This window comes from Protopterus annectens, chromosome 2.part2 (assembly GCF_019279795.1).
Source record: "Protopterus annectens isolate FY-2018-M chromosome 2.part2, PAN1.0, whole genome shotgun sequence".
In the NCBI taxonomy this organism is placed as follows: Eukaryota; Metazoa; Chordata; order Ceratodontiformes; family Protopteridae; genus Protopterus; species Protopterus annectens.
Genome location: NC_056730.1, coordinates 569,926,586 through 569,950,556, shown reverse-complemented (window position 1 = coordinate 569,950,556; position 23,971 = coordinate 569,926,586).

Below are 23,971 nucleotides of genomic sequence, written 5' to 3'. Positions count from 1 at the left end.
TAGTTGAAGTCACCCAATATTATGGTGCTTGGAGAGACCTTCATATTCTCCAATGTTCTCAGGAAAGCCGAGTGAGGTCCGGAGATTGGGAGGGTGATCTGTAGCAGGCTACAAACTGAAAGGCAGTTTTGCCCACTGTTAGTTGCACATGGAAGGTCTCTGATGCTTCGTGCAGTGCCACTATCCTGGAGGTGTGGGTATCTTTGATGAATATGGATACTCCCCCTCCTTTTGTGTTTCAGTCCAAGTTTTGGGGCCGAAAAGCATGGTATGAGTTATAACCTGGTAGTGCTGGGGTGCTCCCGGGAGCCTTGAACCAGGTTTCTGTTACTGCACAGATATCAATATTCTCCATTCTGAGGAGAGCCTCGAGTGGATGCATCTTGAGATTTAGACTTCTGGCATTGAGTAGCATTACCCTTAGTTTTTTCTCCTTGTGTTGATTATGGAGGTGGGTTTGTCTTTTGAGCCTTGCCTAAAAAAGGCACTATGGGGGTGGTAAGAGCCTTAGCCAGTATTCGAAAGCCCAGGGGTGACAGGTGCAAGCCGTCCCTAGCGAAGCAACGTGGCTTGTCGAGCATGTCATCCCAGGCTGACAGGCACTGGATCCCCTTTGAATGACACCAATACTTTAGCAAATTGTTAAAATTGATCATTTTGTCTTTATACTGTGACATCATTTTTGGTGAGGGCAAGATGCTACTCAAGGTCAGGGTCATACCGGCCTGGGCTATATGATCAGAGAGCTCCTCTATGTCACTTTTCATGTAGTCCAGGGAGGTACATCTCAGGTCGTTCACACCAGCATGGACAATGACAGAGTCATATTTGTACTTGCTTTGGAGTGACCTGAGTGCTTGTGTTATGTGGTGGATCCTGGCGCCCAACAGGCAGCTTACAGTGACCTTCTCCTTGTTCAGTCTGGTGAGTGGGACGTCAGTGTGTCTGACAATAGAGTCACCTATTACAAGTGTATTTGGTGTGTTGTTTAGCCTTAAGGGCTGTGACTGTGTGGCACACTGACTTTGTGAAGTATGTGGTACGTGGGGTAGTGGTTGCTTGGATGTCTGCTTTGGAGGTCTCTGCTGCTTTGGCAGATTTTTATTTAGAGCCTCTGAGTATGTTTTTGTGTCTTCACAGAGAGTTATGACTGGAGGGTCAGGTGCAAGTTACAACATCTACAGGTGGCACTGGGAAGAAAGAACTGCCAGCAGATGTGACATAAGGGAAGGAATTAAGTTATCAGAGGTTCCAATTTTCCTAGTGGAAGATAATTATAGACTTTTCAAACAAACAAAAAGGCAGGCAAAATGACAAAAGAATACATAGAATGGCAGTACAGGAAAATATATTGTTGAGGGTGATCTAAATAAGTTAAAATTTAACTGAATAAGCATTAGAATATCCAAGAATTAAGTCATTTCTAGTGCCCCACAATGAACCATTTAAGAGGAATTAATCCTGCTGTGGGTATCCACAAGCAGGAATCAAGACTTTTTTAATGTAGAATTAGATGAACATTTGTTGAAAAATGACTGTCTACTAAGATATTAAATCAGTCTGATTGGCCTGAGCTGATGGTATGATAAGTGGATGTAAATTATCCCACTTTAGTTATTGAAAAGAGCAGGGGAAGTTCCCTAGTGAACTGGCTAGACTTCCAGTAGTCAGTAGGACTACCACTTTGGGTTTTCCCTGTAAAGAAGCTACTGGCATACTGGAACTAACCTGGTCAGTAAAGCATAAAGAAAAATAAATAAATATTGGACCTAAAGAAAGCAGAACATCTGGTAGGGTAATATGGTGGGCAGAATGCCTTAGAAGCCAGTGGGCCACCAGAAACAATCATATGAATGTGAAAAAGGCCACAAAACCAAAACAGAAAAGGTGGAAAAACGGCACCCTGGCAATGGACCACCAGAAAGAATATCAGATGGTGGTGATCTGCTAAGAAAGACTGGATTTATATACAAGCAATAATTAGGCAAATGTTAAAACTCATACCAGAAGGATAATGGAGAAGTATGGAAGAAACGTTAAACAATGCTGCAGGCATTCTAAATGCATTTTACTGGTTGAGTGAAGTGATGGATGGCATAAAGGTACAGCCATCCAGCATAACCAAATGTGGTGGCTTCTTGTACTTCAGGACACATAATATCAAGATAGCCCACTATAATGTTAAAAGATGGCATCCAAGTTTTTGAATTAATCTGAATTTAACTGTTAAGCCAAGGTAGACCTATCTTAGTCAGCGTGATTCAGTTAAGAGTTACATTGTTAATGTGACAAATGGGTAAGTGAACTGGCCAAAAAGGTGCATTTTAGTTATTATCCAAACTCAGAACAAAAGTACATAATACAAAATATACAAACAAAATCGCAGATAATACATAATGAGTTAACCAAAAAAGTTAACTGAGAATAATGGAGGATAATGAGCACATTTCATTATTTTTTATTAGCCACTGTTGCTCCTACTTATATTGGAACTGTCTGGGTGTCTTTATCCCAAATTGTTCTAGTTTCTTCTTGCAAATCATATTTTTTAACTTTGTGTCAATCAGTACATGTCCATAATATGATTAAGTTGTGGGAACTGAAGGTACTATAAAACAGAATTCTCATCTTTTATTTAGGCCTACTAATACCAAATGAAACAAAATTAACTTGCATCTTAACTAGGAAGAGAATACTACAAGCCCATTCCTTTTATTAGGTCATATCTGTTGGCTCAGCCTGATCCATATGTTGATGATGATAATAATAATAATAATAATAATAATAATAATAATAATAATACCCATTTGTTAACCAGATAGGCCCACTAGTCATACAGTCCCTTTTCAGGGTCAGCCAAGGAGCGCTGTCTGATTAAATGACTTGCTTACAGACATACAGTACACAAATTAGGGATAAGGGATTCAAACCCTGTACAGCAGGAACTACAGCTCACAGCTTCAATACTCTGCATCAACTGCCCGACATTTGATCCTTCCTGCTTATATTTTGAGAGCTTGAGACCAACCTTGATGATTTAGAGAATGCAAAAACAAGCATGTTTTCTTATACCTTCTTTGCTTTTATTATTTCTTTTGCAATTCTTATTACCCTTACTGTCCTTGTGATTATTTTATTTGATACGCATGCAGACAAGCAAAATTCATAGTTATTATGTGGGCCTGAACTTATGCCAGTCTACGTTTCTGTAAAACGTGGTTAGCCTTTTTATTTGTATTTACTGTACGTGCACTGATATTTCAACTACACAACATCTGGGACTCCACTACTAGAATGCATGACTGTGGAGATGTTAATTGGGATGTAATGTCTCTTCTCAGCAGCCTCAAAAGAACAGAGTATTATATGAGATACTCTTACGTATCCTGATAACCTATTAGACAGTTAAGGCCAACATTCATCCACATGGCCATACTTTGCATTGTATTCCAACCCGCAGTCTGATTCTCTTTCTGTTAAGCAAAAGGGCAACAGGCCAAGGGACCAAAATTAAGCTGAGTTCTTTCAAATGACTTGAGTCAGTAATGATTTAAAACTGTTTTATTGAAAAGGGTTCACTGATTATTTTAAACTGTGGAATGCACTACATATAAATTTAAATAAGGAAACAGTTTTCATCTGTTCTGTAAATATTATTCCCATCAGCATAAAATGCAGTTTAGAACGCTGTGCACTTAGGAGTAAAGCTATAATCCCTTCATGTAGGTATAAAACAGTGAACTAATTCAATGGTCTGTCACATCAGATCAAGAAAAACTTATACAGCTTGTTCACCCATTTAACAGCATCACTGACCTGCAATTTTCTGAAATTTACTGCCATTTCAGGGTTATTTTCTGTCTAGATGAGTGGGAAAGAAAAGAGGTGTTGATGCTTTTCCTTGGTATTATGCAGTGAACAACAGCAATTTTTTTCTGGTATATAGTGATAAAGTTGCACCCCTATCTTCTCAGTAATATGAAATGCCATACTAGAATGCTATTTATGCTGAGGAAATGTAACACAATTCAGAGACTGAGCAAAGAAAAGAACAATAATATATTCTAGTGAGGTGGGAAGACGTTTAATGAAGCAGGTTATTATGTAAGTCAGAATTTAAGTTTGGCTGATGTCATGACAAAAATACAATGTAATGTGCCCATTCACATAAATGGAGAAACAGTAACAGCTAGCATGCTCCATTAGCTTAATGATTTAATCATGAGCCAGTCATTTTTGCCTTTTATTTCTGCCAGTTTCATGGGCTCAATATTTTTATGCAGATTTCTCAGTTACTGCCTCTATTCACATTCCATTTCTAGCACAGCACTTGTCAATTAAATACCTCCCCTAAGAGCAGAGCACTTCACTGTTTGACAGATGCAGTGTTTCTTTTACTTGATGTTTTATTCCTTCATGGATTAAAAGAGAAGCCTAAGACATTTTTAAAATAGATCACAGCGATTATTCCTTCATGTCAAAGGTATAAGAGATCATTCCCTTCCAACCTGCCCAAACACATTTTTAGACAATACCCTTTCACCGATCTTTTGTGTTGTCAGAAAAATAATCAAATAGCACAGCTAATTCAAAAGCTTATATGTCTGACAGCCTGAAAAGCACAAGAACTCCTTTTTAGTTTACACGCATACCGCTGAGACTTGGCACAAAGCCTAAATATATAAATGTAGCACATCCCAGGGTCCAAAGAGACCCCCACAGTATGCATAACTTTCCTGCTGTGAAGAAAGGCATCCCAGTTCAAACCCACATGCTTACAGAAATACCCATGTACATAGAACAAGGTCTTACTTTGGACAGTAGTCAGCATGTATAGTATATGTTATACCACAAAAAGAAATATAACAAAGTTTGCCAAACTTTGCTGTATATTTCTCTTAGATTGCCTGTGTCAAAAATACCCATCAGGCCGACTCCGCATGAGGGTAAGAATGCTGCTAGGTATACATTCAGTGGCCAGTTTGACTGTGGTCTGTGGGTAAAGAAGACTAGGCATATTCTGTTCTGTTGTTTACTGTTATCAAGATATTTTATAGAAAATTCTAATGTATAATTGCCTCTACTGCAAAACATTTTTCTCTTTTACTGGATGTTATTTGCTCAGTTTGTACTTTGTAAATCATATAATAGCTTTTTGTTCATCTGTTCACATTTCTCCCAAGACTAAAAATACAGTGGGAAACAACTATTTATTTTAAGGTAGGTACTCTCAATTCATGGGCCTATTTTCAGCTATGACCTTGTTACAAAACAAAATTAGTAACTTATGGACCTGTTTTACACAAGGAATCATAATGCTGTAGTCACTCTACAATGACAGTTCAAAACACAATGGTGCATAGTTCCATATTTTATTAATAAGAACTGTTCTCTAGTCAGAGAGCTTGAGATAAGCCTGATCTAGTTAGACACAAACATCCTCTAGACAGAAAGCTGGCAGGTAATAATTTTTATTTATTTTATTTATTTTTATTTGTCTTTTGTTGACCGGGTTAGTCCAGCTGGGCCAAAGACCCCCTTTCAATGGAGACACGAGGAGAAAAGCCCCACACAAAAAAAAAATACAATAAGAAGGACTACACAAGAAATATTTACATAATATCAAAAGCAGTGAGTGAGCAAATGAATACGTAATAAAATGCATAACATACAGAAGTAACACGGAGTAGTAAAAACAAATATATATATATATATAAATATATAGAAAAACCTAAAAACAAATAGCATATCAGAGAGAACCTGGAAATTATACTTAATCTAAATAAGAAGGTAAAAATGAAGGAAACTGGTAAGATATAGAAAAGGCAGAAAAAAGGTAGGGGTTAAACAGGTGCATAAGAGAGTAATTTAGTATATGTATGTGAGGAGATGAGAAACAAGAAAGTTAATTAGCTTTTGAGGAGACAGTATATCTATGTTTCCTTCAGGGAAGGGGGGGTCGAAGCTAAGGGCATATTTAGACAGTGTGAGCCAGGTGGGGTGGTGGCAAGAGCAGTATGGAGAATTAGCAAGGTGTTTTTTTTAGTTCTTTTTTGAAGAGAGATTAATTTAAAATGGAATGTATATTGTTGGGAAGTTTGTTCCAAATATGGGCTATTGTACATTTATACAGTGATTGGCCTATTTATTTGTTTAGTTTGTAGGTGTCAAGTAGGGATTGTTCTGCGCTACGGAGAGTACAATCAGGAATATAGAGGGAAATAAGAGAAGACAGAGAGGGACAGTCTGAAGGCTTGTAAATTAGACAATGTGCCATTCGTAGCTGAGATAGTTGGAGTGTCTGATGGAATTTAAGCCAATGTAATTGCTTAAGAGGTGGAACGAGGCAGTGGTGAGATTTGTAGGGGAGGTTACAAGCAAATCTAGCAATCTGGTTGTAGGTTTGTTCAAGTTTGGTTAAAAGGTTGGCTTGGAGGTGTGTAAATATAGGGGATGAGTAGAGAAGGTAGGGGATGAGGTAGGCTTGGGCAAGAGAAGTTCTTGAGGTGGTGGATAGATATTTTTTTGTTCCTGTACAATACACCAAGTTTTTTTGATACAATGTTGAATGCGAAGGTCAAATTTTAGTTGGCTGTGGATTGTGATACCTAGAAGTTTGGTATGGGAGTCAGTATGAAAATTGGTGTTGTCTATGGAAGAGTTACAGAAGGAGGTTCTGGGCTGGGACATAGTTTTTGGAAGGAAAATAAGTAATTTAGTTTTTTGTGGGTTAAGGATGAGTTGGTTGTTTATCAACCAGTGTTCAATGGTGTGGAAAGAATGCTGAGTGAGGGTCTGGAGGTCAGTGAGGTTATTTCAGCAGATTATAAGTGTAGAATCATCTGCATACTGAATCAGTGAGGATGAGCAGCAGGCGGAGCACAGATTGTTTATAAAGATATTAAAAAGTAGAGGCCCTAAGATGGATCCTTGTGCCCGTGCACTGGCCCAGCAATCCAGGAGCCTCAGTCCTCACTACTGACACCAGTGAGGGACATCTATATAGGGAAAGGATAATAAATACAAACACAGTAAAATACAATTTCCCTTAAGAGCACACAGAGATCACAGACAGTCTGGGGCTGGCTTCTCCCTTTCCCTCCAGGTCCCAAATAAGACTCCCCACTGGCACAGCTATAGGGTCCAGATCTCAGACTAGTGGGCAAGCTAAAACCTCCAGCACCCTCTCTGTCCAACCAGTGCTTCGTGTCCCTGCCCAAGTAGCTGACATACACATACTTTGAGATAAGAATCTATACAACCACACAGACACTCCTGGGGAAGGCTGGCACAGTTTCTCCAGCTGTGTCCTTTTTCCCTAGACTATACAGTAGAAATCACTGCCACTACCCAGCAAATATTTATCAGCTACTCAAAGGCCCTTATTAATGGGTGTTCAATTATTACTGTGCAATATTATTATCCAAATGGTAAGTGTGACTGAACAGCAAAGCTTATTTGGAGTGATACATGCAATGTCCTCTTAGAGCTTAAATTATATCTACACAAAACAGCCACAGTTGAAAGGTTTAAAAATATTTAATAATAAATAATAAAACACAAGACAAGACTTCTTACTACACAGTGCCAGTCAAGAGTTCAGAGATCACAGGAAAATGCTTAAAATAATACAGTAGAATAGTTCTGACATCACAGAAAAACAAACTAGTCTAATCTTCCTATTTCATAGCTATATCTAAGAGAAAACACAGTTCTAAAATCTTACTTACATATAGACACAGGCAGTGCTGATGAGGTTGGATGTTGTCAAGGCAAAATGCTCTAATGCTCTCATTCTTTTTATGCCCATATGACCTGCAAAGAGAATATCATGGGCTATGACGAGAAGTGCCAGGCAGTAGGCTCTAGGCACTACCAACTGCTGTACTCTCTCAGCTTCTAGCCCTCCCTCAGGGGTCCACTCTCTATACAGTAACCTTTTGTCCCAGTATACAGATTCCACCTTCCCTTGAGAAGCAGATGCCTCCCTAGCTACCTGCCTCAGACCTTGCAATGTAGGGTCTGAGAGCCGAGCCTGCCTCAACTCTCTCTTTGTAACTCTTCCCAGTTTCCCTTCCACAGGAAGTCTGGTATCCTATGACAGTGGTGCCTCACTGTCAGTCTGGGTACTACTACTCACCTCTACCTTTGCAGTAACTCTATCCAAGGGAACATCAGTACCCAAAAGCAACTGTGGTTCATCTTCAGTCTCACTGCTACAGAGCAGCTCCCTCCCTGAAGTAACCACCTCACCAGTCCTGGCTGCAAGTATGCATGAACTGAACATTTTAATATTTTTATAATTGTTAATATATGCAAATAATTTTGAATTGATTGGATGTTTTGTGTACTTAAACACTGTTTTTAATTGGATAATTAGTTCTGATGAAGTCCAGGGTTCCTAGACGAAAGCGCTTGACTGTATTACTGCTAGTTTTTGAGTTGGATTATTAAACCTTTTTTTGGACTTTGAAACTGTGTTCATTCATCCTTGGAGTCACTGCCAAATCGGGCTTGAAGGTGTTTGTGGTTACTTAATATGCTAAGGAAAGTATTGATGAAATCAAGAACTGCGTCATTTAGAGGGAAATCACAGAGGTATGACCAATTAACTAGAGATAATTGGTAGTTAAAGGTTTCCTCATTAAAGTTAGTTAGATTGCACCATTTTCTATAGAGGTGGGTTTTGATGGAGTGAGAGGGCAGCCTTTGAATGAAGGCAGGGGAGGAGGTCACAACGAGTGAGGGTGGTAGTAGTTAGGGCTGGATGTGAGTATCCCGTCTAGAGTTGAGGAGGTGTTCAGGAAGCGTTCAGGTGAGAAAGGAAACAGTAAGTCTATCCCCCAGTTCCTGAAGGTTCTACACTTATGGCCAGTCCTCCCTTACTCTTCTAACCCACGCCTGCAACCTAATCTAGTACAGTAATCTATTATCTTTGCTGGCCCTGTGAATATTTTATGCATTTTTTTTGTCATTATGTGCTATAGTTTTCTTTTTTTTTCTTGTCATTCCCATGAAAGTACAGTTTTGTACCTACCATAAATGTAGATGTTCGAGTGTTCACCCTGCTGCAGTCATCACACTTGGGTTATCCTGTCATCAGGCGGTCCTGCAGTCGGCCAGATTTCCAAAGTCTTGGTTCGACGTCGGTTGCTGTCGCCTCATCCCTGACGTCAGTGCGCCAGGGGTACATATATTGCAACCAACGCCATTTTCTACAGTTTTTTCTTGCTCCAGATGTCAGGTGCCCCCAAAAAGGTGATCCAAATCAGTACCAAAAAGTGAGAACACTGTACAGACACAAAAACCCTTCAGCTATAAGCAAATACATCAGTAAGGCATAGCAGAGGTTTAGCCAGTAAATCAGAGGGGTTGGAGGGAGGGTAACCTGGACTGCAGCAGGGTGAACACTCAAACATCTACATTTATGGTAGGTACAAAACTGCACTATGTTCATCGTGTTACCCTGCTGCAGTCATCACACTTGGGTTGAGTCCCAAAGCTAAGGTAGGGTGGACGCATTATAGAAGGTTAGAGGAGGCAATGAGCCCCAGCAGAACTGCAGTGGCGAAGCCTGCCCTGGACTTAGAATAAAGAGGTAAGTGATAGTGTTTGGTGAAGGTGTGTACAGAACTCCAAGTTGCAGCTTCTAAAATTTCCTTGGCAGGAATCCCCCTGAGAAAGGCTGTAGAGGTAGCTGTTGCCCTGGTAGAGTGGGATCTAATGGTAGGAGGAACTGGTTTCCCATGATGGCTATAGCAGAATCGTATGCAATGGCCTATCCATTTAGAAATGGTTTGCTTGGAAATGGCCCTCCCTTGAGAAGCTGTAGCATAGGAAACAAAGAGCTGGTCAGTTTTTCTGAAAGCCTTAGTTTTATCCAAGGAATATCGAAGCTGCCTGTGAATGTACAAGGAATGTAGGATTCTCTCACCTTTGTTCTGTGGATTGGGGAAGAAAGTGGGTAGATGGATGGTTTTATTTAAAGCTATGCTGGAAACCACCTTAGGCATGAAGGAAGGATTAGTTCGTAGAGAAACTCTGTCTTGATGAAAAATGAGGAAAGGTTCCACTGCCATAAGTGCCTGTAATTCTGAAACTCTCCTAGCAGAAGTTATTGCCAGGAGCAGGGCAGTCTTCCAAGATAGGAACTGAAGGTCTGCAGAAAAACCTGGTTCAAAGGGAGGTAATGTTAGTTTTTCCAGAACAAAGTTGAGGTCCCATGTAGGCGTAGGAGCTCTTCTAGGTGGTCTAATGTTTTTTGCCCCTCTGAGGAACTGCCTTAGGAGTGGATTTGAAAATAAAGGTGGATTCATGTTGTAGTGAGCTGAAATAGCTGAAGCATGGATTTTAATTGAGGAGAAGGAAAGTCCTTTATGCAACATCTCAGCTAAATACTGCAGAATGTGAGGCATATGAGGCTGAGTTGTATCTAGGCCTTTAGCTTGGTTCCAAGCAGAAAACCTTTTCCATTTGTCCGAGTAAGCCTTCCTGGTGCTTGGCATCCTGGCTTCTAGAATAACATCCAGTACTGCTTGTGAAAGAGGGGCTGGTTGGCTGCTTAATTGATTTGCCATGCAGCCAGGTTTAAGGTTTTGATCTGGCTGTGTAGAATCTGCTTGTCTTGCTGTGTGAGCAAAGGAGGTATTTGAGGCAATATCTATGGTGGGCTGTGAGCCATATTCTTCAATAGTGGGTACCAGTGCTGGCATGGCCAGTCTGGGGCTATGAGAATCATTCGAGGTTTCTCTTTTTTGACCTTCAAAAGAACCTTTGTGAGAAGAGGTAATGGAGGAAAGGCATATGCTGTCAGGTTTTTCCAACTGAAGGAGAGAGCATCCACTTTCCATGCTTGTTGGTGGAATGTCCTTGTACAAAATTTGTCAGCTGGTAGTTTTGAGGACTGGCAAACAGTCTATATTTGGTAGGCCCCATCTTTGAGTTATCATTGCAAATATTTGTGGGTCTAGCTTCCACTGGTGGGGATCTTTGATGTTTCTGCTTAGGTCGTCTGCCAATGTGTTTTTCTGTCCTGGCAGGAAGTGAGCTTGTAACTGGACTTGGTAGGTCAGAGCTGTGTTCCATAAGATTATTGCTTGCCTGCAAAGAGGGTAGGAATGTGTGCCCCTTGTTTGTTTATGTACCACATTACTGTGGTGTTGTCCGTCTTTATTGCCAGTTGTCCAGGCTGTAGTAGATCCTTGAAGGCTGTCAGAGCTTTCTGTACAGCTAGCATCTCTTTTTGGTTTATGTGCAGTTTTCTTTGTTCTGCAGTCCATAGGCCTTGAATGCATTTCCCTGCCATGTGAGCCCCCCAGGCGTAGTCTGAAGCATCTGTTGTGATAGTTTGCCTGGGTGGGGGCAAGGTGAAAGGCTGACCCTTGTTGAGGTGACATGCCTGTGCCCACCAGAGAAATTCCTGTTGAAGGCAGGGAATGAGAGATATCACTGTGTCCAAGCTGTGGCTGTGTTGAGACCATATGCTTTTTAGGTACCATTGTAATTTCCTCATATGCAGTTTTGCAAATGGTATTATCAGAATGCAAGATGCCATGAAGCCCAAAGCCTGCAGAATTTTTCTTGCAGTTAATTGGGTCTTTGTTGCCATTGTCTTGAAATATTGAGTCAGTTGTAATTGCTTGTCTAGTGTAAGATAAGCCTTCTGGGCCATTGTGTCCAAGCTGGCACCCAGGAATGTCATTTTTTGTGAGGGTACTAGTTTTGACTTCTTTTCATTTACTGTGTACCCCAGACAATTTAGTAGATGCTTCAAAAAAACAGATATTGTATGAGAATGTCTTTTCTTTCTGCTTGGATGAGGCAGTCGTCCAGGTATGGATATATTTGAATTCCTCTTTGTCTGCAGTATGCAATTACTGGTGCCAGGCATTTTGTGAATACTCTGGGCGCAGTAGATAAGCCAAAGGGCAGTGCAGAGAATTGATAATGGGTTGAACCTGCAATGAAACGGAGGTATCTTCTGCAACTTTGTCTGATAGGGACATGCAGGTATGCCTCCTTGAGGTCCAACGTTACCAGCCATGCTTCCTTGCCCAACATGGGAAGTAGCTGCTGTAGTCTTAGCATCTTGAATTTGGGAACTTGTAAGTAAGTGTTTAGAATTGAAAGGTCCAGAATTGGTCTCCAACATTTTCTTTCCTGGGTACTAGGAATAGTCTTGAGTAAAATCCTTGGCCTTGCTATTGAGTTGGTACCCTTTGAATGGCTCTCATGGCCATGAGAGCTGTAATTTGTTTTTGAGCCTCTGCCCTTTGATTTTGTGGCAGGTTTGGTATTCCTCTTTTTATTGGCAAGGTGTGAAAGTGGAATCTGTATCCTCGTAAAATTATGTCTAGGACCCATTTGTCCGTTGTGACCATGTGCCAGTTGTCTACAAATAATGCTAGTTTTCCCCCCAGGGGGGCTGACAAAGGAGCTTTGTTTGGCCAGCTGAGGTGCAAGTCATTGAGTTTGCCTTCTGGTGGCTTGAGACCTGTCTTCTCCTCCCTTCTGGGTTGGAGTGGTCCATTGGCGATGTTTATACTGAGCTTGTGGTTGTCCTCTGCCCCTTGGGTGCCTGTATTTACCCCTCTGAGGCCTGTCAGTGGCTGGAAAGGACCAATTTTTGGTTGGCCAGTTTCTGCTGAAGCGAGGGGGTTGTACCTGTAGGAAATCTTTGACTGTCTGCATTGATTTTGCCTTATCTTCCATTTTCTTTAAAACTTCTTCTGCTTTAACACCAAAAAGAACATCCTGCTGCAAGGGAGCATCTAGTAGTTTTGCTTTAACATGTTCAGGCAGACTTTGCTCCTTTAACCAGGCATGCCTACGTATAACTGATCCAGTGACCGTTGCTCTGCAGGAGGCCTCCAAGGAATCAAACCCACATTGTAAGGTATGTTTGCCCACCTGCTCGGTGGCGTGCAACAAATCCTGTACTTCTTTCAATTCAGATTGTTGAGGAAGGGTTGTTATCTTTTGTTTTAACTGAGAGATCAGAAATTGCTGATACTTAAGCATATGAAATTGACAGTTTAGAGCTCTCATGGCTAAAGTGGCTGAGGTGTAAACCTTTTTCCCCCATCTGTCTAGTGCTCTTGAATCCCTTTCAGAAGGTACTGGATTTTTAGCCATGGAAGCCTTAGCCCCCTTGGGACCCTGGGAGATAGTCTCTGGGTCAGCTACTGGGCTTTTGTAAAGGAATTTATGGGAATCAGGTACTCTGTAATATCTGTCAGGCTTGGCCCGGGGCAGGAGGCAGAGAGTCAGGGTTGAAACTGGATTCTAAATAAACATCATCCACAATGTCCAAAACAGGAGGGATGGCTAGAGGTCTGTGTTGGGGGAGTAAAAGAAACTCTCTGAGCCTTTCCTTGGAATCAGAGTAATCCTGACCTTCCCAGTGAAAATGCTCCCTCATTGTGTGTAAAGTTTCCCCAAAAGAGTAATCTTCTGGAGGGGAAGCTGAGGGGAATAGAGTCCTCAGCATCAGAATCTTCATAAGGAGAGAAGGAATAGTCTTGGTCTTCAGAGGAATCTGAAGAAATAGACAGTTGTTCAGAGGAAGCAGATTCTTCCTCTTGTCTAGGCCTTTTGTCAGGAGGAGGCTGGGAACCCCTGATAAGAGAAATCAGATCTTCAGCCATCTTGAGCATCTGTTTCTTAGGCATAGGGCCTTGAACAGGAGACTGAAGTGAAGCTTTTTTCAATTTGGAAGGAGTCTTTGATTTTGAAAACGTTTTGACTGTAAGAGCCGTCGGTCTGAAAATGCCTTCAGAAAGCGAAGGTGTTTCAGGAGTACCGGCATCCTTGGGAGGTAAGTCGTCGGTAGGGCCTGAAGTAAAAGGCTGCGTCGGCCTAGTACATTCCGTCAAAATATCCGTAGCGGTCTCGGGTTCCTCAACTGCAGTAGTCAGAGGCTGCGTCGGAGCCTCACTGATAACCAGAGAACCGGAGACCGGATCAACCGAGGCCTCGGAATCTGGCTTAGGCCTGGGCTGTCAATCCTTATCCTTGCGCTTTTTGTGCACGCCAGTAGTCGGTAGCTCCGACGGCATGTTATAATTAAATTTCCTGCCAAAAAAGTGTTGTGCGAAATCAAATCGTCTTTTAATAGTGTGTTTATTAAATCTAGCACAAAAACGACCAGAAGTGACGTCGTGATCAGGGCCTAGGCAGGGTATACAATAAGAATGAAAATCCTTATGAGGTATTTGCTTCCCACAAGAAATACAATTGTTAACTTTTTCTGACATCGGTTTGAGGCAAGAAAAGTTTCCCCAACGGGGTACTTAGCTTTATAGAAGACTTCGATCTTAAACTCGAATTCGAAAATCTCAGGAGTTGGCCGACCGGCACTTGCGAACTGCTTCTGCTTCGGGCACCGCGCGGCAAGAAAGACTGAAGAAAATGGCATCAGTTGCAATATATGTACCCCTGGCGCACTGACGTCAGGGATGAGGTGACAGCAACTGACGTCGGACCAAGACTTTGGAAATCTGGCTGACTGCGGGACCGCCTGACGACAGGATAACCCAAGTGTGATGACTGCAGCAGGGTAACACGATGAACATCACAATAGTTTCTTTTTTTTTTTTTTTTTTTATCATTGTTCACAACATTTACTTTTTCTTCCCTTTTCTTACGTAATACTCTGATACTGGTGCTGCATTACTTTGTGAAGCAGGTAACTTCTTTAATAAAATTAACTGAAATAAAGTACAATAAAATAAAATGTATGCATACACACTTACATGCATTTTCTCCATAAACTTCTGATGAAGTCTGGATTGACAGACGAAAGTGCTTAATCTTCCTTGCATTGAATTTTTATTTGTGGCTCTAGTGTATTAAACTACTGAGAGCATGGAGCTTCCTTGTCTGTGGCTGTTTCCTAAGGACCGGTATTTGGTGGAAGTTTGCTGTTTCTAAGCATCTTGGAGCACATGTGTCCTGAGATGCACTTATATAATTCATCTTACCTGTGCATGTAGCACCTTTTCTAGACTTCTTCATCAAGGATGGCCTTTGTCTGTATCTCTCTGTCTTCTCTGCAGCTGCTACCATAGACAGGTATGAAACTGCTGCTGAGATACTGGCAAGCCTCTGTCATGGTACCAAACAAGTGATCCTGGACTACATTACCTTGGTCAAAAAATCAGTGATTCAGATTGATTTTGCAGTCATGCCATTAGGCCATATTCTCTGCACACTCAAGTCAGAAGAGGTACTTAGCTGTCAGCTGATCAGCACTTGATGATATCTTCTGTGAGACAGCCTAGACAACAGATGGACAGATGTGGGAAACATAAATGCACAGTGAGGATGCCCTACGAATGCCTTGCACATGCATCTGTGTCAAATGGTTACAACTTTCTCCTCCAGGACGCCTAATGAATGAAGCCTGCCCATGACCTCAGAAGTTGAAGTGGCCCCAAGGAACGGTGGCAGAAAAGTACTCATTGCTGGTCATGGTCATAGCTCAAGGCTCCACCATTGGGCATCTGTTATGATGGACGCTTTAAGTTAATCAGTCAGTTAAGCAGAACCCCTGATGATGAAGGAGGCTCTTGTATGCTTGGTAAACTGCATAGTGGATAAATTAAATACACTTCCACAATCCGTGACTGGTTAATTATGATTCTTTAAGTAGAATCACTGTTGGTGCAACTTATATTTCTGTGCCAGTAGGAATTCAAAGCTTTTAGGCTCTTCATGTTTCACTATAGGTCCGTGAAGATGAAGTTAGGGTGAGGGTGTGGGATGGGGAGTTGTTTACCCCTGCAATTTATTTATTTATTTATTTATTTTGTCTGTTCAGAGCTTTAATTGGTTTGTTTCAAACATCTGACGATTCAATCAATTTATTCCAAATGAGTCATGAGCTACAGTGGAACTGTGACTGGAGACTGGAAAATTCATGGAGTATCCTTCAGATGACCTCAGAGAGTTTCTGACAAACCTTCTGGAGACTGGGAGAGGACTGAACATGCTTCTCACACCAAGGGTGGAGAAAGTATAACTTTCACTGTGAAAACTTTTGGGAAACGGAAGAAACACTGAGAAACACCTGAAGTCACTCTACATGCTTTCTTTTGATGATGCAATGTCTGAAACAGTTGCTGGCATTGGAACTACATCTGTAGATGAGGTCACTATGCCTCACAATCCAATAGATCTGCAATACGTTCTAGCTAGACATGTTAAAGATTATGATTGTTATTTGGTGCCATTTTTGGCATAGCTTTTTGTTGTCTCACAAAGTGTAGAAAAAGCATTTCTAGAATGACAAACTGAGATGGTAGCCCTCCAGTGTCAAATAGGGGAGAAGAAAATGTGTTCCAATTGTACAAAGATTATGCTCATCAGCCTCCCTCAGAAAGAATACATTAGGAGGGAGAAAAGAGACATTAGGTAATAGCTGAGCCTGAGTCACAAAGAAAAATGGCAATTATGGATGTGGAATAGTGGTTCAATACTGTTTCATTACACATATTCTAAAGATGGGATGACAGTTTGCTAGTATTGTGTTGTGGACCTGGGAAATGTGTATGACTGTGGACCTCATATTGTCTTGGGGATGTACTACAATAGTATGGAGTTCCAGTGCCAGTGCTGTGTGCCTCAGCCGCAGCACTTAAGGCATGTGAACTGTACTGTCATTCTTAAAGTTCAGTATATTCAAGCAGTGTGGAGGACTGCAACAAGGGTGTGTTGTTCTGTCTCCCATCCAGTTTATGATCTTCAATGACAGGATACCAAGGCATAGCCAAGGTCATATCAGCTGATCAGATAAGTCAGTGCAGTTTAACCACCATACTTTTGTATTGCTCCTAGCACGTGCCGCTAATATGAATTATATATCTTACATGATGTTACTGTGATGCAGTAGCTGACATTTAAGAAAAAGTGCCTCATTCTATGTGACTATGAAGGGACAGATAATTTTTTAACTAAATTACCATACAGTGCTTAAATGGTTGCCATGGTGCGGTGATGAATCCATTTTTTTCTACATAAATGTTTCATATCAGTGTTGAGAAGATGTAGCTTAGATGCCGGAACTAAAGAAATGGCAAGTATTAATAGCACTGCTCTTTGTAAGATTGGCTTTCACTAGGAATTTGCATATGAGTGGATGTGAGAACATTTTCATGCAGACAAATATTTTTTGCTATAATTTCTAGTACTGTAGTGTGTGCAATGCAAAGATGAAACAGTCTGTCACACATCTAATACTGTTTGTCTTATGCCTGTATACTGATTAAGTCATAACCATGCTGTGTGGAAATTATGAAAATTATCTGGATGGATGGAGTAGGAACACTGCATTTTAATGAAGAAAAATAAAAGTATTTACTGCAAGTAAGTATGTGTTTATTTCCAGTGCTTCTAAGGATTTTCTGTGCCAGTATTAAACAGAGCCTTATCTGAATGTGGGTTCGGGACTGCCATCCAAGTTCATAATTGCAATTTTCATGGCATAGGGAAGGGTAAGAGTAAACATTTTTGATTCGAGGAAGTAGATTCTTTTGGACCTAGTTTAATTTGAGCTGTTGTAGAAAAGATATCAACCTGGCTATAAGTTCATGCTTGCCATTTTATATATATATATATGTGTATATATATATATATATATATATATATATATATATATATATATATATATATATATATATATATATATATATATATATATATATATACATATATATATATAAATTCATACTTTTAACCTGTATTTAGAAATGTTTTATTGAACACTTAGCATTCTAGCAATCTTCTGCTCAGAATTAATATGCTCTCCAGCTTTGTATCACAATTTCAAGTAGTTCCGTTGGGCTTCTTTCAATGGAATAGAAAAAAAAAATAGGAAGAAAAATGATTGACTCACCATACGTTATGATGTATCAGTTCATTTGCGTGGGGCGGGGAGGAAATGGATAGTGCAGTTGTGCAGCAGTCACGTTGTCGCATCACAGCAAGACGACCTCCGGTTCGATTCTTGGCTAGAGTGCCTTCTGTGCAGAGTCTGCATGTCCTCCCTTCCTCCTTGTGTTCGTGTGGGTTTTCCTCCAGATGCCCCGGTTTGCTCCCACATTACAAAGATATGCATCTGGAGCGTTTCTCCCCGCCTCCGCTGAAAATTGGCTTCGTTCCGAGTTGGACTTTCCCAGTTAACAAATGATAAATAAAAAAATAAATAAATAATACAAAATGGAGGTGGACTGCCAGTCTTTGACTTCACAAACAAGAGAGCTAGTACTATGGTTCACTTAGATAAAGCACATCTGCAAACCATACTGCTTGGAAGATACTCCCACCATGATCAATGGTTTAATTGTGAAAAACATTACTTGATGAGAAGTAGGAACATTTATTTTCTCGAAAGATCATAATCCCCATGTGAGGACGTATAAACTGGCCATAAACATCTTCCATAACATAATCAGCACTCAGACTGACACATCACAGATAAATGCAGGACCCAAGCCAGAAGTCTCAGAGTTAGTTAAACTGCAGCATTTTCATCAAATACAGTGTGGTTGCTTTTACAAAGGAAATTATTACTTTGCCAAAAACTGTCCACAGAGATGCATGCTGCAGACGTATGATCAATGACTATCCTATCATGTATACACTTTCAATGCTATGCAAGAACAGTTACAGCAGGGACTGACATAGCTAAATACTAAGGTTTATACCTTAGAATTCTCCCCCACACACACTTTTCTGTGCAGCTCAAAAACTTATTCCAGCAAACCAAAAGTAATAAAGTACTCTGGCAAGTGAGAACACTAAAATAGACTTCCCTAAATGTACTATACACTACAGGAAGGAACAGGGTATTAGTCATGTCACTGTATTAAACTTGAACATTTTACAATGAATGTCCAATTTTCTTGCTCTACAGAAAAAGTTCTAGCCATCAATGGCTGTTCATAGTTTCACTGTATTACAACATCTATACATTAAGAAAGTTTATAACAGACTGGAATACTGTAATGGCTGGTTGGTCTTGGGAGAAAAAACATAAAATCTAATCCTACCACACTTTAGTAAACTGGTGACAAATTCAATTTTTAGGTGAGCAGCTAACCAACATAAACATATGAATTAACTAAACAGATGCTATTTTAATCAAGAACCAGGTTTGTTTGAGAACAGCAAGTGATTAAAAAATATAAGGTTAATCACTAACGTGCAAGTGTTGGTCTTTTCGCTTGGAAGGTCATATGCCAGTCTTCCTGGGATTTCTCCTTTTCACAGTATAGTGTGACCTTGGAGGTGCAAACTCTGACATATGGGATTGTGGGGGAGGGCAACTTCCCTCTGTAAAAATGTTTTTTTTTCTATTTTTTTATATTTTAGAATGCTATTAATATTCCCAGGGTTTTGAAGGTTGTGTGTTAGGCCCGGCAAGCCAGCACGTAAAACTCTACTGCCAATCATTAGCGGACCGGAGTTCCGCTGTGGCGACCCCTAACCGGGAAAAGCCGAAAGACACAACAACAACATTAATATTCCCAGGGTTTTGTTCATTTGTGATCACACCTTTGTGGGTCAATCACAGATAAGTTTCATAGTTAAGGATCCATTTGTGAATTCTTATAAACCTTCAAATACAAATACAACTGTAACTATTACAGTAGTCTCTTATTATTTGGATTATTTTAAACAACAGCTATATGTATACATATGCAAACAATGGAGCTCTGTGACTTTGCTTAGTAACACAAATAAAAAATATCTGAACTGAATAATCACGCTGTCAGAGAGATGGCAAGTAATAATGAAGTACATGTGAAATAAAGCAAGAGGTCCCAAGCCTGCATCTAGCAGTCTTACAGACACACACACACAAACAGAACAGTAGCATAAAAATCAGAACATCAAAAGACGAACTGTGCTACCACAGAGAGAACAGTCAGTTAAGCTTCTTTAACAGTTGCTCATTTAACAATAAACTCCCCACATTACTCACAAGGTGAATTTTCTGGCACTTTTTCATGAACACAAACTGGCTATGATCAGAGATCTGATCATAATTCTTTATGTATGTATGTATATATGTAGAGTGCCTCAGTGTGTGTGTGTGTGTGTGTGTGTGTGTGTGTGTGTGTGTGTGTGTGTGTGTGTGAGAGAGAGTATATACAAGTTCATGTATTTATATACAACATGCTGGTTCTGCAAAAGGGGTAAAGTGCCTTTTAAATGGTGCTTCACTGTGTGGGAACATTCCCATGAATAAGTAGCTAGTTAACATTTTGTGTTAAGACAGACAGTTAACATGGTCTTCATTTTCCATTAATGTTATAGGTTCATACTAGGCTATCTGCCCTAGGGCATTTATAAGCCTAGCCAGAGTGTGTTTGGCTTTCGCCACCCATTTTAAATTAATTTTGCTATGCCTTTTTTTGAGTTAGTATACTGTGCCTCTGTCTAACAGTGACACAGAAGTGATAGGCGGGGTAAACCTACGATCTCCCATCCACTCATCAAGATTCCTCTTGAAGAGAGTCAATGTGGGACTCTGCTTAACCTGGACTGGGATTTTATTCCAGAGTGAAGGGAGCCTCTGGGTTATGAATCTGTCCCTCCAGCATGTCCTATTTATTTCAGTGCAGAGGTTCAAGTCTCTCAAGCACGTAGCTCGATGGGATTTGGATGTTCCTGAGGTGCAGCATGTCCATTAATTCCGGGTTGGACATGGCTTTATACGTCAGGCACAGATCGCCTCTGAGCAGGCGGTATGCCACTTAGTAGAGCTGGAGTTTCTTTAACCGGGCAGCATATGGCATCTGTTTGAGCCATTTGATCCTCTTGATGAGGTACTTTTGGGGTCTTTCCAGTTGCTGCAGATGTCTGGTAAGGTACATCCCAAAAGGGGCATTGTACTCAATTATGGGCCTTATGAGGGATGAGTAACGAGGCACGATGACCTCCCCTGATCTAGATGTGAATCCCTTCATGATTAGGTGGGCTATATAAAATGTTTTTCTAACCACTTTGGCCACGTGGTTGTCAAATGAGAGATTGCTATCAACTTGGGTCCCCAGGTCCCTAATGACTTCTTCTGTACTTAATGGATTACCACCTATGTGGTAATTTGTGGGCACTTTGTTTTTGCCAAAGGGGATGACTATACACTTTTTGGCGTTTAGCTTGAGGCCATGGCTCTGGCACCAGTTGTCTGTTTCTATGAGGCCCTTTTGGAGGATGCTTGTGTCGGCTGGAGAGTTGATTATGGCACCCAGTTTGCAGTCATCTGCGAACTTGGTCAGCCACAGTCCTTCCGTGTTGGCCTGTACCGCCGAGAAATATATACCGAACAAGAGAGGTCCCAGGACTGAGCCTTGTGGGACGCCACTTGTAACTGGTTTGGAGTCTGACATGGCTCCAGCAATTCTAACCATGTGGGTTCTGTCCTTGAGCCAGTTTGCAACCCATCTAGTGACATAGGGGTTTATATTTAAGCTGGTGAGCTTATCTATAATGCCCGAGTGGGGTATTGTATCGAAGGCTTTTGCGAGGTCCAGGTAGGCTGTGTGGACCACCTTCCCTCGTCAATGGCCTTGGTGACTGTTTCAAAGAAATTGACCAGGTTTAAGAGGCAGGATCTGCCCTTAACAAAGCCAAACTGGGTAGGATCCAGTGTCTGTAGGTCCCCAATATCTTTATTTATGAGGTCCATGATGATCCTTTCCATAGCTTTGCAGACCAAGCTAGTCAGGCTTATGGGGCGATAGTTTCCAGGATCCGTTGAGGCACCACCTTTGTGGAGAGGGACCACTGTTGCTGCACGCCACTCTTTGGGTACATATCCTGTAGTAAGGCTAAGATTGAACAGTAGTTTTATGTTTGGGTTTAGCTCTTCTTGGAGTTCATGTAGGATGCAGCCCGGGACACCATCTGGTCCCATTGATGCTGTGTTTTTGCTTTGGAGAGGCGGCTCTTACCTGAGCATCTGAGATGTCAGGGGGACAGCACTCTGTTGGGATAGATATTTGCCCTTTTGGTGGGGAGTGGGGGGAGAAGTTTGCACTGAACCTGTCAGCTAGGATGTTGGCAATGTCTGTGGGCTCAGTGTATTTTTTGTCATTTTGGACTAATTCTGAGCATATCTGGGAATTCCCACCCAGGTTCCTAACATAACTAAAGAAAGCCTTATGATTATCCTTAGTGTCCTGTGCAATTTTTCTCTCGAAGCTGGCCTTAGACGATTTTATGAGTGCCTGTAGTTTTTTGCTAATACTGATCAGAGATGCCTTCCCTTTTTGGGATTTTGCTCTATCATGTAGTAGCTTCCTCCTTCTATTGTATAGTTTGTTTATGGCTGGGGTCCACCAGACAGGACTTCTGCCTTTGGAGGATTGGGTCTTGGTTTTATTTGGGATTGCATGATCCATGCATTTCTGAAGGTGTTCATAGAATGCGTTTATAAAGGATTCTGCGGTCTGGGCCGTATTTTATATGTGGTTTTCTGGGCAGGGGGTGGGGTCGGGATGTGAATATCCAGTGAGATTAGTTTATGGTCTGATCTTACCAGTGAGGGATACACTTCTGGTCTGGAGAATAGAGTCCCCATGTTGGTGATGATCAGGTCCAGTATGTTTTCCCCCCTTGTGGGAGTGGTAGCAAGTTGTTCCATAGCATTTGAGTTTATAAATTCTAGGAACCTTTGGGCTAGGGTGTTGGAGCTAGAGTAATGCTCCCAGTCTATGTTTGGGTAGTTGAAGTTGCCCAGTATAATGGTGTTTGGAGAGACCGTCATATTTTCCAGTATTCTCAGGAAGGCCGAGTGGGGTTTCTGTGTTTGGGAGGGTGGTCTGTAGCAGGCTATAAACTGGAAGGCAGTTTTATCCACAGTTAGTTGCACATGGATAATCTCTGATGCTTCGTGCTGTGCCACCAACCTGGAGGTGTGGGTATCTTTGACGAATATTGATACTCCCCCTCCTTTTGTGGTTCGGTCCAAGTTTTGGGGCCGAAAAGCATGGTATGAGGTATGACATGGTAGTGCTGGTGTGCTCTCGGGAGCCTTGAACCAGGTTTCTGTTACTGCACAGATATCGATGTTCTCCACGCTAAGGAGAGTTTCGAGTGCATGCATCTTGAGGTTTAGACTGCTGGCGTTGAGTAGCATTACTCTTAGTTTCTTATCCCTTGTGATACCTATGGAGGTGGGTTTGTCTTTTGAGCCTTGCCTAAAAAAGGCACTATGTGGGTAGCAAGAGCCTTTGCCAATATCCGAAAGCACAGGGGTGACAGGTGCAAGCCGTCCCTAGCGAAGCATCGTGGCTTGTCGAGCATGTCATCCCAGGCTGACAGGCATTGGATCCCCTTTGAATGACACCAACACTTAAGCCAGTTGTTGAAATTGATCATCTTGTCTTCATATTGTGGCATCATTCTTGGTGAGGGTAAGATGCTACTCAAGGTCAGGGTCATACCGGCCTGGGCTACATGCTCAGAGAGCTCCTCTATGTCTCTTTTCATGTAGTCCAGGGAGGTACTTCTCAGGTTATATAAAAGGAGGCTGTCTGAAAGAAGCAAACTAGAAAGTTAGTTCATTACTGAAGGTTCATCTGAAAGAGGGCCTTTGGAACATGAAGTGAGGTACTTTTGGAGTACACTTCAAACGTAAGCACTAGGCTAACTGCCCTGGTGGGACATTTTAAGCTAAGCTAATTTTCCTTGAAGGTGAGAATCAAACCATGTACTTTGTGTCTGTATGGTAAACACTTTAACCATTATGCCAACCCCCAACTTATGAATATGTCTATTTCTCTGAGGTGAAACATGTGCCTGGGAGAGACCTGCACACCAGAATTTTCAATCCGATTATAAAATAGCTTGTAGCATGAAAGGGCTGTGTACATTGGACATTGTTACAAAGGTACTGTTTATTTTCATTCTTGAAGCTGCAAAGCCAAGTGGATTGATTTATTGGTTTGCTGATTACTAAATA